Source organism: Panthera uncia, assembly GCF_023721935.1.
Source record: "Panthera uncia isolate 11264 chromosome A3 unlocalized genomic scaffold, Puncia_PCG_1.0 HiC_scaffold_11, whole genome shotgun sequence".
Classification (NCBI taxonomy): Eukaryota; Metazoa; Chordata; class Mammalia; order Carnivora; family Felidae; genus Panthera; species Panthera uncia.
The window spans coordinates 36,897,009-36,910,060 of record NW_026057578.1 but is presented as its reverse complement, the minus strand read 5'-3'; positions in this window follow the sequence as shown (position 1 = coordinate 36,910,060).

The window sequence follows — 13,052 nt, the reverse complement described above, 5'->3', positions numbered from 1 at the left end:
TTAGAGGTGTAAAGGTTGCCCGTCTTCAGAAAATCCCAACTACAATGTAAACCCTGCAGGACCTTGGGGCAGTTACTTTTGTGAGTCTCAAAATCGGGCCGGCCAATGGTATGGCCTGCCTCATCAGGTTGTTGTGAGAGTTAGATGATGCACTAATGACCTGAACACAGGTAGAGGGTTAGGTGAGGATGGCCAGGAACCAGATGAGAGACCAAGGGGAAAGAGAGACACCCAAGAAGCTTGGGGAGGGAAAGGAGGTGTGCTACAAAACCAAAATTTGCCTTGGTTGTAAACTCCTATACAGTTTTGCCTAGGACCAGGTTGGGGTTAATACAACCTGGGTTAAAAAACGATCCTTCCCTGGTGGGAACTGTTCCCGCTCTGCCCCAAGTGAGGACAGGTGCAGGCGGGTCTGTCAGGTGGAGGTGGGCTCTGCTACATTTCCTACTGCAACGAGAGTTGTTGAATCAGGTGGGCAGCTCACAGCTACGAAGAGGACACTGATTATTCTCTTCCTGGGACCCTCTGGTTCACCAAATCATGCTATCTGTTCTCTTATTTCCAACAAAAGGATATATTTTGATGGTGCTTCCATCATTTTTTTTTCCCTCAGCATTTGAATTCCACCAGACATCTAGCAAAGAACGTGATAGTCAATCCAAAGCACACGTGTCAGTTGAGAGCGGAAAAATTGAAGTTTTAGAGAAGCCAGACACAAGTGGCTCTTTTAGTTAGACAGCATGGGAAAGGCCTTTTGGAGAAAACACTTGCTCTCCTCAGAGGTTAATGTTTTTCCCCATCAGCTTCTCCTTCCCTCTGCATCAGGCGCCACCTCCTATGTGCCTTCTCATCCAAATCCTGCTCTGGGGGACCACGAGGTGCCGATATTCTGCTTAAATGCGTTTCAACTGTATAAACAATTTAGAACGTTGGCCTGAAACCCAGACAGCATATACCTCTCCCCTTTTCCTCACTTTCAACCCAAAGGCAAAATTCACCCTAGGACTTTCCAATAGGATCTTACCTCTGAGAGGCAGAAGACTGAGATGTCAGAAGGACTTTCCGACAGCTTTACACCAGGCTTTTACTTCTAGCCATGCTATGATACCCTCTTCTATTTTCATTTTAAAAAGTCACAATGTATTACATTGTTCCTCTTCATTGGCTCTATTTTGATTTTGAAAAGTACACAAACATGTAATAGCACTTCTTTTTCTCATTCCTTTAATGCATAGTTTATATTTTAGGAACAGAAGACAATGGCAGCTAATCACCAATAAATAGACCCAATTGTCTGTTTGGGACTAGACACTCCTCCCCACAAAACCCCCACTTTGCCTCAGTTTCTGTGGGAGGTCTGGCATCAGTGGGAAAGATGCTTACACTCTGTGGGGAGGGGGGCGGTTATGTGCTGGGCTTTGGATCTCAGTGATTTCTACAGTAACTCCAAGATGGATTGTGTCTTCTATTTTTGGATTCACACTGGGAAGCCAATTAAATTAAAAGGCTATTCATTTCACTATATTTGTCTCCAGGCTGCTCAAATAGAAATGCAAACGACTTCTATTGAGTGAGTTTTCTGCCTCAAAAAAGAATGCCTTCTCTCTCACATGTGTACTTCAGAGTCCAATCTGCATTAAGGGGGAGACACATGAACCACAGCCTTGTCTCTACTGGGAGGCTTCTTTCTCAAACTCAATTTGAAGTTATCCTAAATGAAAGCATATTCAGCTTCTATGGCCACTCACAGGTCCTTAGTGCAGTTGGCAAAAATGGGTCTGTGTTTACTGAAATGATCACAACTGGGAGGAAGGGAGAAAAAACTCATTTTTCCAGCTTCACTAAGAGTGAACCAATGATAGAGCCTAAATATGGCAAATACTGCTTCTTTGGTGTTGCTTCCATTCACAACAGGCCCTAGCCTTGCAGAGAAGATAGCTGCACCCCAATCTCCAGTTTCAAATCCTACAAAATGAGACAGTATGCTGTCCTAATAGCACAAACCAAAAGCCTAACTTATAACGTATGGCTAATGATGACCAGATCAGAGGCTCAAGTGCAGTTGACTTAACCCATCAGAGCTCACTCTGAAGTCATGGGTAGGGATCAATCCAATCAATGGGGTCATTAAGTGTTCTTGTGAAAGGATCAATGGGGAGTGGATGCCGAAACCACACATCTGCTACATGCTCACATGCGTAGAAAGGACTTCTCAAAAATGGGTTAACTGGTGGCTTGCCCAAGAACTAGAAACAACTAGAATTTGCAATTTTTCCCTTAAAACACATGCGGCCTGTGGAACATAGAATTGTCCTCCAACAGTCCTTGCACAAAAGTAATTTCAACTTTGAATAGATGAGCTTCCTTAAAAGGAACAGGACTTTCACACTAGCCTATAGTCTATGAAATAACAGCTTGCAACCTGCCATTTGTAGATCATTTTGGGGCCTGGCCAGCCCAAATTGAAACTTGCCCATCAACAATGGCAGATGAAATGTTAGGTTGCCTCTAATGGCAGGACTACCAGGGTCTCAGTGATGGAGAGGATGCGGGTTATGATGTCTGTCGTGGCCTTCATCATGGCTTATTGAGACCTGTCTGGCAGGATGTAATAAGCAGAACAAAATCTGACACAACAAAAATGTTTCAATGTTTATGGAAGCCCAAAACTATTTCCCAGAAAAAGAAGCCATTGGAGGAAATTGAAAATCAGTTGACTTCATCTTCACTTTCATGGAAAAAAAAATCCCCATCTGAGGGAAATTCAACTCCATCTTTGAAATTCCTCTTTACTTAAAAATGACTGGAGAGAAGGAAGGAGGTAGAGGGAAGAAGGAAAAGAAAATAGGAAGGAGGGAGGGGGGAAAAGTTTGGTACACAGAGCCTGGAACATGAAGTACAATTTGACCATATCTGTACCTGCCTCTCCAATTTCAAAACACACTCTATTTTCTTTTTCTCATAAAATGGAGCAAACACAAACCCAAGGCCTCATCTTCTAGCAGGTAAAATGTCCTCTGAAAAGTCTGTTGCTTTTTCTTTTTTTTTTTTTTTGTTTTGTTTTGTTTTGTTTTGTTTTGGTGAGTGGTCCAAATTAGTTAATTTAATCAAAACGAATGGGCAGTTTTTGATTATATTATATTCCTAATATCCCCTAAAAACAGACAAAGCCATCCAAAAAATGCATGCAAACACGGACCGAATATTCACAGCAGGTCTTTTCAGAGCAGCCTAAACCTGGAGACAACCCAAACGTTCATCAGGAATAGAATGGATAAATAAATTGTGGCATAGTCTTACACTGGATTACTGGCAATAAGAATAAACAAACGACAACTAGGGGCAGCAATAGGAGAAAATCTCACAAGCACGGTGTTTAACAAAAGAAAACAGATGCAACAGAATACTTATTAGATGATTCCATTTCCATTAACATTCAAAAGCAGGCAACTAATTTATGGTGATGAAAGCCAGATTAGTAGCTACCACTGGAGAAAGGGAACATTTGGGAACCCCTGGAGTGTCTGTCATGTTCTCTTTCTTGATGAGAATGATCGATACACTTCGTGAAAATTCATCAAGCTTGTACTTGCTTGTATTTTACTTCAGTAAAAAAGTTTACTTAAGGTGTCTGTGGTATGAACAAACTTTGGGGCATGATGAAAATGCACTGTATTGTATTTCAGTTGTGATGGCGATCATGTGACCATAGATATTCATTAAATGTCTCACCAAACTGTAGACTTAAAGTTGGGTGAATTTTATCATATGTAAATTATACCTAATAAAGCCAATTTTTTAGAAAGTTTAAAAAGTTTAGGAAAAAGAATCCTACTCTCTACACACAAAAGCAGTTTGAGAACAAATTCAGAATAATAAAAGCAACTGCCTGCATTTATTCCTGTCCTTCATTTTGCAGGAGAAACAAGTAAATCAATGGCTCAAATGCTCAAATGTATATGAATTATCAAAATATAAGTCCTCAAAGACAGAGATCCTATTTATATATGAATCTTGTACCAGCCAATTGGAAAACCAAGCCTAGTGATTCTCACTGCAGTTCTAATTCATAATCCTCTAAATGTCTCCCGGTGTCACTAATGTGCTTGTATCGGCACATTATTGTGGCTGTGCACAATAATGCTGCCAAATACCCACAAAACTTCATTTATTGCTCACGCATTTAGAGTCAGCCAGGGGTGGCTGGGCAGCTCTGCTGATCTTCCACAGCTTGCTCCCATGCCTAGGGTTAGGCTAGCTATTGGCTGACATAAGTGGGCCTGAACTGGAATGACTATGGCAATTTGATGTGGTTACGATCCTCCAAGATGGTCCCCAGTAATGCTTGCTTCCTGGTATCCATGTCCTTGTGTGATCACCTCCCACATAAAATAGAGCTGTCCTGTGTAACTGATAGAATACTGCAGGGATGACAGTCATTCCAAGGCTTGGTTTCCAAAGACACTGTGGCTTCTACCTTGCTCATTTGGACCACTCGGCTAAGTGGAAGCCAGACACCATGTTGGTGAAGACACATAATCAGCCCTATGGAGAGATTCATATGGTGAGGAACCAAGGCCTTAACATCCAGCATCAACTTGCCAGACACACGCATGAGCCATCTTGGACATGTATTCATCAGTCCCAGCCAAGCCCTCCAATGACCATAACCTTTGAGCCAGAATCCTGAGCCAGAACCAACCAGCTAAACCACTCCTAAATTCCTAAACCACAGAAACTCGGATGGATAATAAATGCTTATTGTCTTTAGCTGCTAAGTTTAGGGATAATTTGTTATGCAGTCACAGGTAACAAATATACATGACTCTATACCATGTAGCTCTCACCACTCAGTAAGCTACCCTGGATACATTCTCATGGTGACAGCAGGGATGCAAGAGAGCAGGTGAAGACATGCAAGCATTTTCAAATCTCTACTTGCATGACATGTCTCCAAAGATCCCTTTGGCCAAATTAAGTCAAATGACTCAGCTCAGAGTGTAGGGCAGGGCAGGTTAGCTCACCTACTGCGGGAAGGCACTGCAAATTTATATGGCAAAGAACATGGTTGGTGGCTTTAAAATGTGTACCCAGATTTTTTGGCACTGACCTATTCAAAAGGAAGGGCCTATTTCCCCTCCCCTTAATGTGGGCTAGACTTTGACTCACTTCTAATGAATAAAATGTGGTGGAAGTGATGTAACTGCACTGGCTGGGTCATAAAAAGGACAGCTTCTTCCTGGTTCTCAATCTCTCTCTCTCTCTCTCTCTCTCTCTCTCTCTCTTTCTCTCTCTCTCTTCACCCTCCCTCCCTCTTTCCTTCCTCCCCACCCTCCTTCTTTTTCATGGATTTCTTACTTTGGCAAAAGCCAACCAATTGTAATGAAGATAGTCAAGCAGATCTGTAGATAAATCTACATGGAAAAGAACTACCAACAATCAGAACCAACTTGCCATCATGTTAAAGGTGGATCCTCTGGCCCTAGTCAAGTTTTCAGATGACTGCTGTCCCACCCCACATCTCAAGTGCAAAACTAAGATATTCCTGAATATTTCTCACCCACAGGAATTGTGATAGATAATAAAGTTCTATTGCTGTTGTAAGCCACCAAGTTATGGTATAATTCATTGCACATATCAGTAACTAATACAAGGAATGATGAAGAATTAGAGCTTTTATTTTTAACCACAGTTCAGGATTCTAGGTGCAAAAAACAGAATCTACTCTAACTAGTTTATGCAGAAAAGAAACATATTAAAGGGTACTGAAGTATCTACAGGAGGGCCCGAGTATCAGGTCTAGAGCTAAAAAGGTAACAACAATGCCAAGAGCATAGGGTACCCATGCTCCAGCCAGAACCCCATTCCTCTGAAGCTGGATTAAGATATCTCAGCCTGCAACATTGAAGTTGGTAGCCAGGTACCAGAATCTCCACCATTAATATCCTGGAAAGCTGGATGCCTTCATGCTTCCCACCCACCAAAAAATGGAATCTGTGAAATGCCAGCTTCATCTTTCTGCTTTCTTCCAGTCAGAGGTCTTATACAGGTGCATATAATTATTGGAGTCTATCTGCAAGGGAAGATGGGAAAAAATGAGTTGTGGGCTCCATTCTTGGGGAGGTGTTATTTATAAGATAGGAAATACCCCAGAAATAGGAATGGTGTCCAAATGGTGCTGAGCAGCTAGGAAAACTGACAAATGCTCACTTCTTGTCCCATATAAAATCATCATTACATTACTAAAATATAGATGATTAGAGAAACTACTGACATGTCTCCCTAACACCTGAAACTCAAATTGGTAAAAGAATTTCATCTCCAGTACCATTTCCAGGCAAGTGTTAATGACTGCCTAGAGTTACATGCTAAGAGGAATTCTAGGCTCAGTTGGAAAGAGATCTGGGATCAGGTTGTTATGATGCCACTGTGTGCTACATATTTGAGTTAAATAATAGGTACCTACAAAAATAGGTCTCTATGTTTTCTCTCCTTTCCTGAGGGGAGGGTCTGAAAATACTCCATGACCTTTTACAATTGTTTAGATTAAAGCCGTTCACACTGACCAAACTCTCTTTTATTTATTTTTAAAAAAATTTTTTAAATGTTTATTTATTTTTGAGACAGAGAGAGACAGAGCATGAATGGGGGAGGAGCAGAGAGAGAGAGGGAGACACAGAATCTGAAGCAGGCTCCAGGCTCTGAGCTGTCAGCACAGAGCCTGATGCGGGGCTCGAACCCATGGACCACGAGATCGTGACCTGAGCCGAAGTTGGACGCTCAACCGACTGAGCCACCCAGGCGCCCCCAAACTCTCTTTTAGTTATCTATCTGACATGGCATGCAAGCCAATCCATGTCCCCACTGTATCACTCAGGACTTGGTATAACCCAGAGATATAAAACAGCTCTTCTAGCTAAATAGCTAAATATGGCCTCTTGTTCTGTCTCCTCATCACCTTCTTACACTTATGTCATCCCATGAGGGACCCCTCAAGAACTGCAAATTCCATAAGACACAGTCTGACTACCACTGACATATACCATTGGTATAATCAACTCTTTACCTCCAGGGCTCATTCCTTCATGCTCATTTTCTCTTTACTGTCACTCAAATTCAGCCAGCTGGTAAGAATATATTGTGGACAAACAGTCCCTACACTATAACCCATCCATTTCCCTGTTTGGATGGTGTGACTTTTTCCCATGTGAGTCAATAATTTTTAAAGCACAAGAACTTGGCATGATTTGCTGTCTTTTAGTCACCTCACAGAGACCAACTTCAGGACTAACAATGGTAAGTCTACATTAAGTTGCTTCATCTTTGTCCTTGTGTTAATAGCAAGAGACTTCCCTATCTGAAGATCAAACATCACACCTATTGTGTCATGGTTTCAGTGGGGCAGATTTCCCCCTTACCTCCATTCTCCTTAGCCACTGTTGCTCTGAGTACCCTCAGAGTAGGATATTTGTTCCTGCCATAGAACAATGCTTCTCACACTTCAGTGTGCACACAAATCACCTGGGCATCTGTTTAAATGCAGATTCTATTTCAGCAAGTGGGGCCAAGATCCTCCAGTCCCATCAAGCTCTCAGGTGATGTTGATGCTTCTGGTCCATGCCACACTTTACCTATCAATGTTCTCCAAGACCTAGTCTAACCCTCTATGGGAGGAGCTTACTGTTTTCCTAGAACTCTACTTATGTACTGTTTCTTCTTACCTCTCTCCTTTGGATCACATTCCTTCACCATCAATACCCTAGACATTGGTATTCATTCTTGTTCTACCCTTGAGCACACTAACTTTATTCATTCAATGAACCAGTAATCATTAAGCACCTACCGTGAGCTAGACATCATGCTGGGCACTAGGGATACATCCACAAATAAGATCATCCCTGCTCACATGAAACTTCTACTCTAAAGAGAAAGACATTAATAAATAACTAGTTAACAATTAGTTATAATTGCCAGGAGTGCTAAGAATGGAAATTATAGGATGTCTGAGAGCAAATAATGGGGAAAATCTAATCAAGTCTCTTGGGCTATTGGGGTCTGCACTTTGTGTGACTTCCTCTAGTTTCATATAAACTCAACCTTGTCTGTGATGAGGAAGAGGATTAAAAGTTTCCTTCATGGTCCTTTGCCTTCCTCTTGACCACGGCCACTACTGTGCACTTGGGTGTTTCATGGCCACATGCTCCTTTGGCAGGAAGATGAGCATGGCATAGAGCTTATGGTTGGCAAGCATGTCCTGGACTTCCATAACTCCAAATTAATATTGGATTGCCTCATGTCATTCTTGCCCCTTGGCTCCCCTTGATAATGGTGCTGGCCATCTGCAATGGCAAGCTGTTCCCTCCCAAATTCTAGTCAACTCTCCTCCTTGCTCAAAAATGACAGCAAGTATAATACTCTAATTTCTTCCTCCTGTGACCTCTTTTGTTGATCTGCTACCTAGAACTATGACTTGGCTATACCAGCAAATTACCCTGATTAACACCAAGGCCTTTAGTATTTATTCATTAAGAACGACAAAGTCCAGGGGAGCCTGGGTGGCTCAGTTGGTTAAGCTTTCGACTTCGACTCAGGTCATGATCTCATGGTTCGTGAGTTCAAGCCCTGCGTTGGGCTCTGTGCTGACAGCCCAGAGCCTGGAGCCTGCTTCGGATTCTGAGTCTCCCTCTCTCTCTGTCCCTCCCTGGCTCACACTCTGTCTGTCTCTCTCCCTCAAAAATAAATAAAAAAAAAAAAAAGGAATGACAAAGTCCAAATCTAGTTGCCATATCAGAGATTCTGGCCTCCTTAGGCTTAGAAAGCTTTTTTTAGCTGCCAAGTTATCCTTCCCAGTCTCATGGGGTATCAGTTAGACAAGGAAAGAGAAAAGGTATGGATATTGCAGAACCATTACAACCTATATAAGATAAGGCCTTCCATGGTTGCAGCCCTAAAATTCATTCTTGTATGGCATTATATTCAAAGAAATATGATCCATCAGCCAAACTGTATCTATAATGGAAGTTGAATCTTTCCTGAAATCTTTTGAAAGTGGATTCCATTAGTTCATTTTAACTTTAAGGAAAATTTAAAGTCCCATTTCCTGTTTTTTGTCCTTCTTAATATTTCACATCTAAAGTAACTGCCTGGGAGTGCCTGGGTGGCTCAGTCAGTTGATCATCCGACTCTTGGTTTCTGCTCAGGTTGTGATCTCGCAGTTTGTGAGTTCAAGCCCCGCATCAGGCTCTGTGCTGGCAGAATGGAACCTGCTTGAAATTCTCTCTCTCTCCCTCTCTCTCTCTCTCTTCTTCGTCTTCTCCTTCTCTCTCTCTCTCTCTTTTTCTTCTTCTTCGCCTTCTCCTCTCTCTCTCTCAAAATAAATAAATTAGCATTAAAAAAAGTATCTGCCTGAATGTCTTCTCTCTCCTGCCTCTCTGAACTCTGCTAACTCCCCACCTAGCCAGACCCATTGGACATCGACCCTTCATTAGCAACGTTCTTCCTCTCTGGATTTGTTCTTCCAAAGTCTTATGACAATAGTTTTTTCCAATCTCTCCAGCATCAGCCCACCATGACCTGGCCCTGTCAGCCCTGTTGTTCTGCCCAATAGCCTGATTTGGTCCAGTATCTTGAGGCAGATCTAGAATTCTTCCACTTGGAAATTTACCACCCAGGATGAAGAGAGGGCAGGTGTACATTCTCTCATATTGTCTTGACACATTCATCAGCACAACCACATCATTAACCCAAGGAACTAACTCCTAATATTTCAAGGAAAAGGAGTGGGGTAGTTATTATTGACATTCTAGTCTTTGCTGATTAAGAAAATTAAAATGGCACAAAGCTAATATGAAATAAGTAAACTTTATATTTAATGACTAGCATCTACATTCAATTAAAAAATATATGTATTAGAGTCTGTATGCAAGTCTTTATACACATACACACACAGACTCCCAGTACTAGATGCCTTGCTTCTCCAATCCTGCCAAGAGTTTGAGTCCTCCCACGGCCCCTTCACCATAATCCTTTCTCCACAACCCACATGCAGGAATCCATAGACATCTGTCACTTAATTAATTTAGTTAATACTTAATCACATATCACCAACATTTTAAAACTTTACCTTGGCATATTGCTTTTCATGAAATCTCTAAAGTGTTTGATATTAGGAGCAAATACAACTCATTGTAGTCCTCAGTGTGTCATAATTTTAGGACTCTTGGAGGGATAGACTCTAATCAAGTGTCTTCAACACATATCTGACTTTTCGCTCTGTTCTGTGGAAAGCCCCATAAATCCTTACACTGGCAGTCAGCTCTGAACCTTTACTTGTGAATGCTAATTGTACACAACATTAATGGAGAATGTGGATGACACTGGCTTCCTAACTTGCAGCTTTGTTTCATAATCCCTCGCTTGCCAGCTGGGACTTTGATGGGGCACTTTACAGCACAGCCTTTGCTACCCTCGTGAAACATTATAATCATGTAAAATGTGCTGTAGGATTGTATGTAATATGGAGCCTGCTCTTGGCATCTGTACCATAATCATCTCTTCTCATCACTCCACTGCCCACTTAGGAGTCTTTGGAAGGCTTCCTTTCATATGAATAGGGGTGTGGAGTTTAATCAGTCACGACTGGCAAAGACACCCTCATTTCCAATTCCAGTTCCAATTCCAGTTCAACAACTCACCAAAGGTGGTTTCAGGAAGTTCTCTTAACTTCCCTGTGCTCTTATTTAATAGGCATTTCCTCTCAATCTCTAGAGCAGTCATTTCCCTCTTTCAGGTATGGGATATTCTGGAAGGCCTATTATAGATGCTCAAAATAACTGACCCACACACCAGTCAACACTCAAGCCAAAGTCACATAGTGACCACTTAACCTGCTCTGAGTTCTATCAAGCAGACCTTGGCACCAGGAAAACAGTCCTAGTTCCTGTCTTGGTAAGATATTAGGAATGTGTCTGAACCAAATATTGGAATCAATGACATGATTCTTGTCCCTTTCCAGTTCCATAGGGCCTATAGACAAAATAAATTATCTAGTGCTTCCCTAAGTGTCCATGCTGAATGTGACCCCAATGCAGATATAATGCAGACTTTCCCTCCCTGCCTAGAGTCAATCACTAGCTGGCTTCACCCGACTTCCTGGTGAATGGAAGAGCAATTTGTAGCACAAGTGTGAACCAGTCCATTAGTATGGGGAATGAGAACTAGGGTCCACTTTGAGCATCAATGTACGTAGAAAATATAAAATGGTATCATTCAAAGATAATGGGACGATATTATTGGGTTCAGGGCTTAGCTCAGCTTGACCTGCTCCTGCCTCAGCAGAGCTGGCCTCTGGCCTATGTGGGGTGCTCTTCTGAGGTCAGGTGATAATGTGGCTGTGCACTCTGTAGGAAGGAAGAGCAGAGTATGCACTGCTGATGAGAATGGTACCACTAGTGTGATCAGGGTGCTCTTGATTCAAGACTAGACCATTTCCTTTTGATGTGGATGCCGTTGATTTTGGCAAATGTGTAAATAGGCAAACGTCAACCAACAGGGGCCAGACAAGAGGGAAGTCCACTCCTTCCCTTGTTTAAGCCTAAACATGCTGGTGTTCTTTCTGGCTCTCAAACACACAAATGCTAAAAGCCATGGCACAGTGCCTTTGGTCTCCAAATCTGCTGCATATCCCAGTCATCTGGGATCTCTCAAGAATCCCAGTGTCCAACTCTCAGCTCATCCCAATTATATTCAAATAGCTGAAGGAGGGGGCCAGGCATGAGTAGTTTTTAAAGATCCCCTAAATGTTCCCATGTGCAGCAATTTGGGAACTGCCAGCAAAGTGCTTATAAGCACAGACCCTGGGGTCAGATCTGGGTTTGAATCCTTGTTCCCCAACTTACCAGCTGTGTGACTTTGGGAAAGCTACTTACACTCTCCGTGTTTCGACTGTCTCATTTGTAAAATGTAGTATTTTACAAATAATACTAGCATTTACCTCACAGGGTTTCTATGAGGATTAAATGATGTATTATTTACAATGTATTATTTGCAATGTAGATCAATTCCTGGTATATGCTAAGAGCTATAAAAGTCTGTTAAAAAGAAAAATACACATGTGAGCTCATTTCTACCTCAGGGCCTTTGCTCTTGCTGTTCTCTCTGGAGTTCACCCTCCCTGGCCCTCATCGACAACAGGTAGCCCATCTATCCTAATTACACTTCATCTTAGGACCCTTTTTATTCTCATATACACACTGTGTATTTATAGAATATATTTTTGTTGTCTCCTCCACTACAATGTAAATCCAGGAAGAGCAGGATCTGCCCTATTTCTAGAACAGCACCTGAGTAAATGAGTGCATGAAGGAATGTGAACACTGGGGTAGATCTAATTTGCTGGAAACGTGAAAAGCAGGCATTAAAGGAAAGACCTCCACACCTTTTGACAGACCCTTCCACATGCTCCAAAATACTCATGATTCAAATACAACCTTTGGGTTTACTGTGGGTGAGACATTGCAGTTGGAAAGAGGTACACATGTTAGTATCCCCAATTAAATCTTGTGCAATAAGAACCTTGCCTGTAAACAAGAGAAGTGGCCTCTCCTGAAAATCTAGAGCTGATGAAATGAACTCCAGATAATTACCTCATTTGAATTTTCTCATTTCATTTCAGTAGTTGATATCTATTTTATTTAATCTAAAGCTTATCTATTTTCATTTCATAAATTGTTGTCTGCCCCCCGATCCTGACCAGGGTCCTCAGTTCTCACTATGTGGATATGAGGATAATCTTCAAGAATTTTAAACAAGATGAAATACATGAGGACCAAATCAAAGCTAGTGATGATTTTTATATCTTATACTAGGATAGCATGGCACAGGTTAGCAATAAGATGTCCTAGGGACTGGGCCAGTCTCTGTGTATCTCATTAGGATTTGACATTTCCATTTATGCTAATCATCCTAGAGCTGTGTTCCATTTCATGAAAGATGATGCTTCCTAACCTGGAATGCCAAGCCACCCTAAGGGCGGCATGGATTACAAAGTCGCC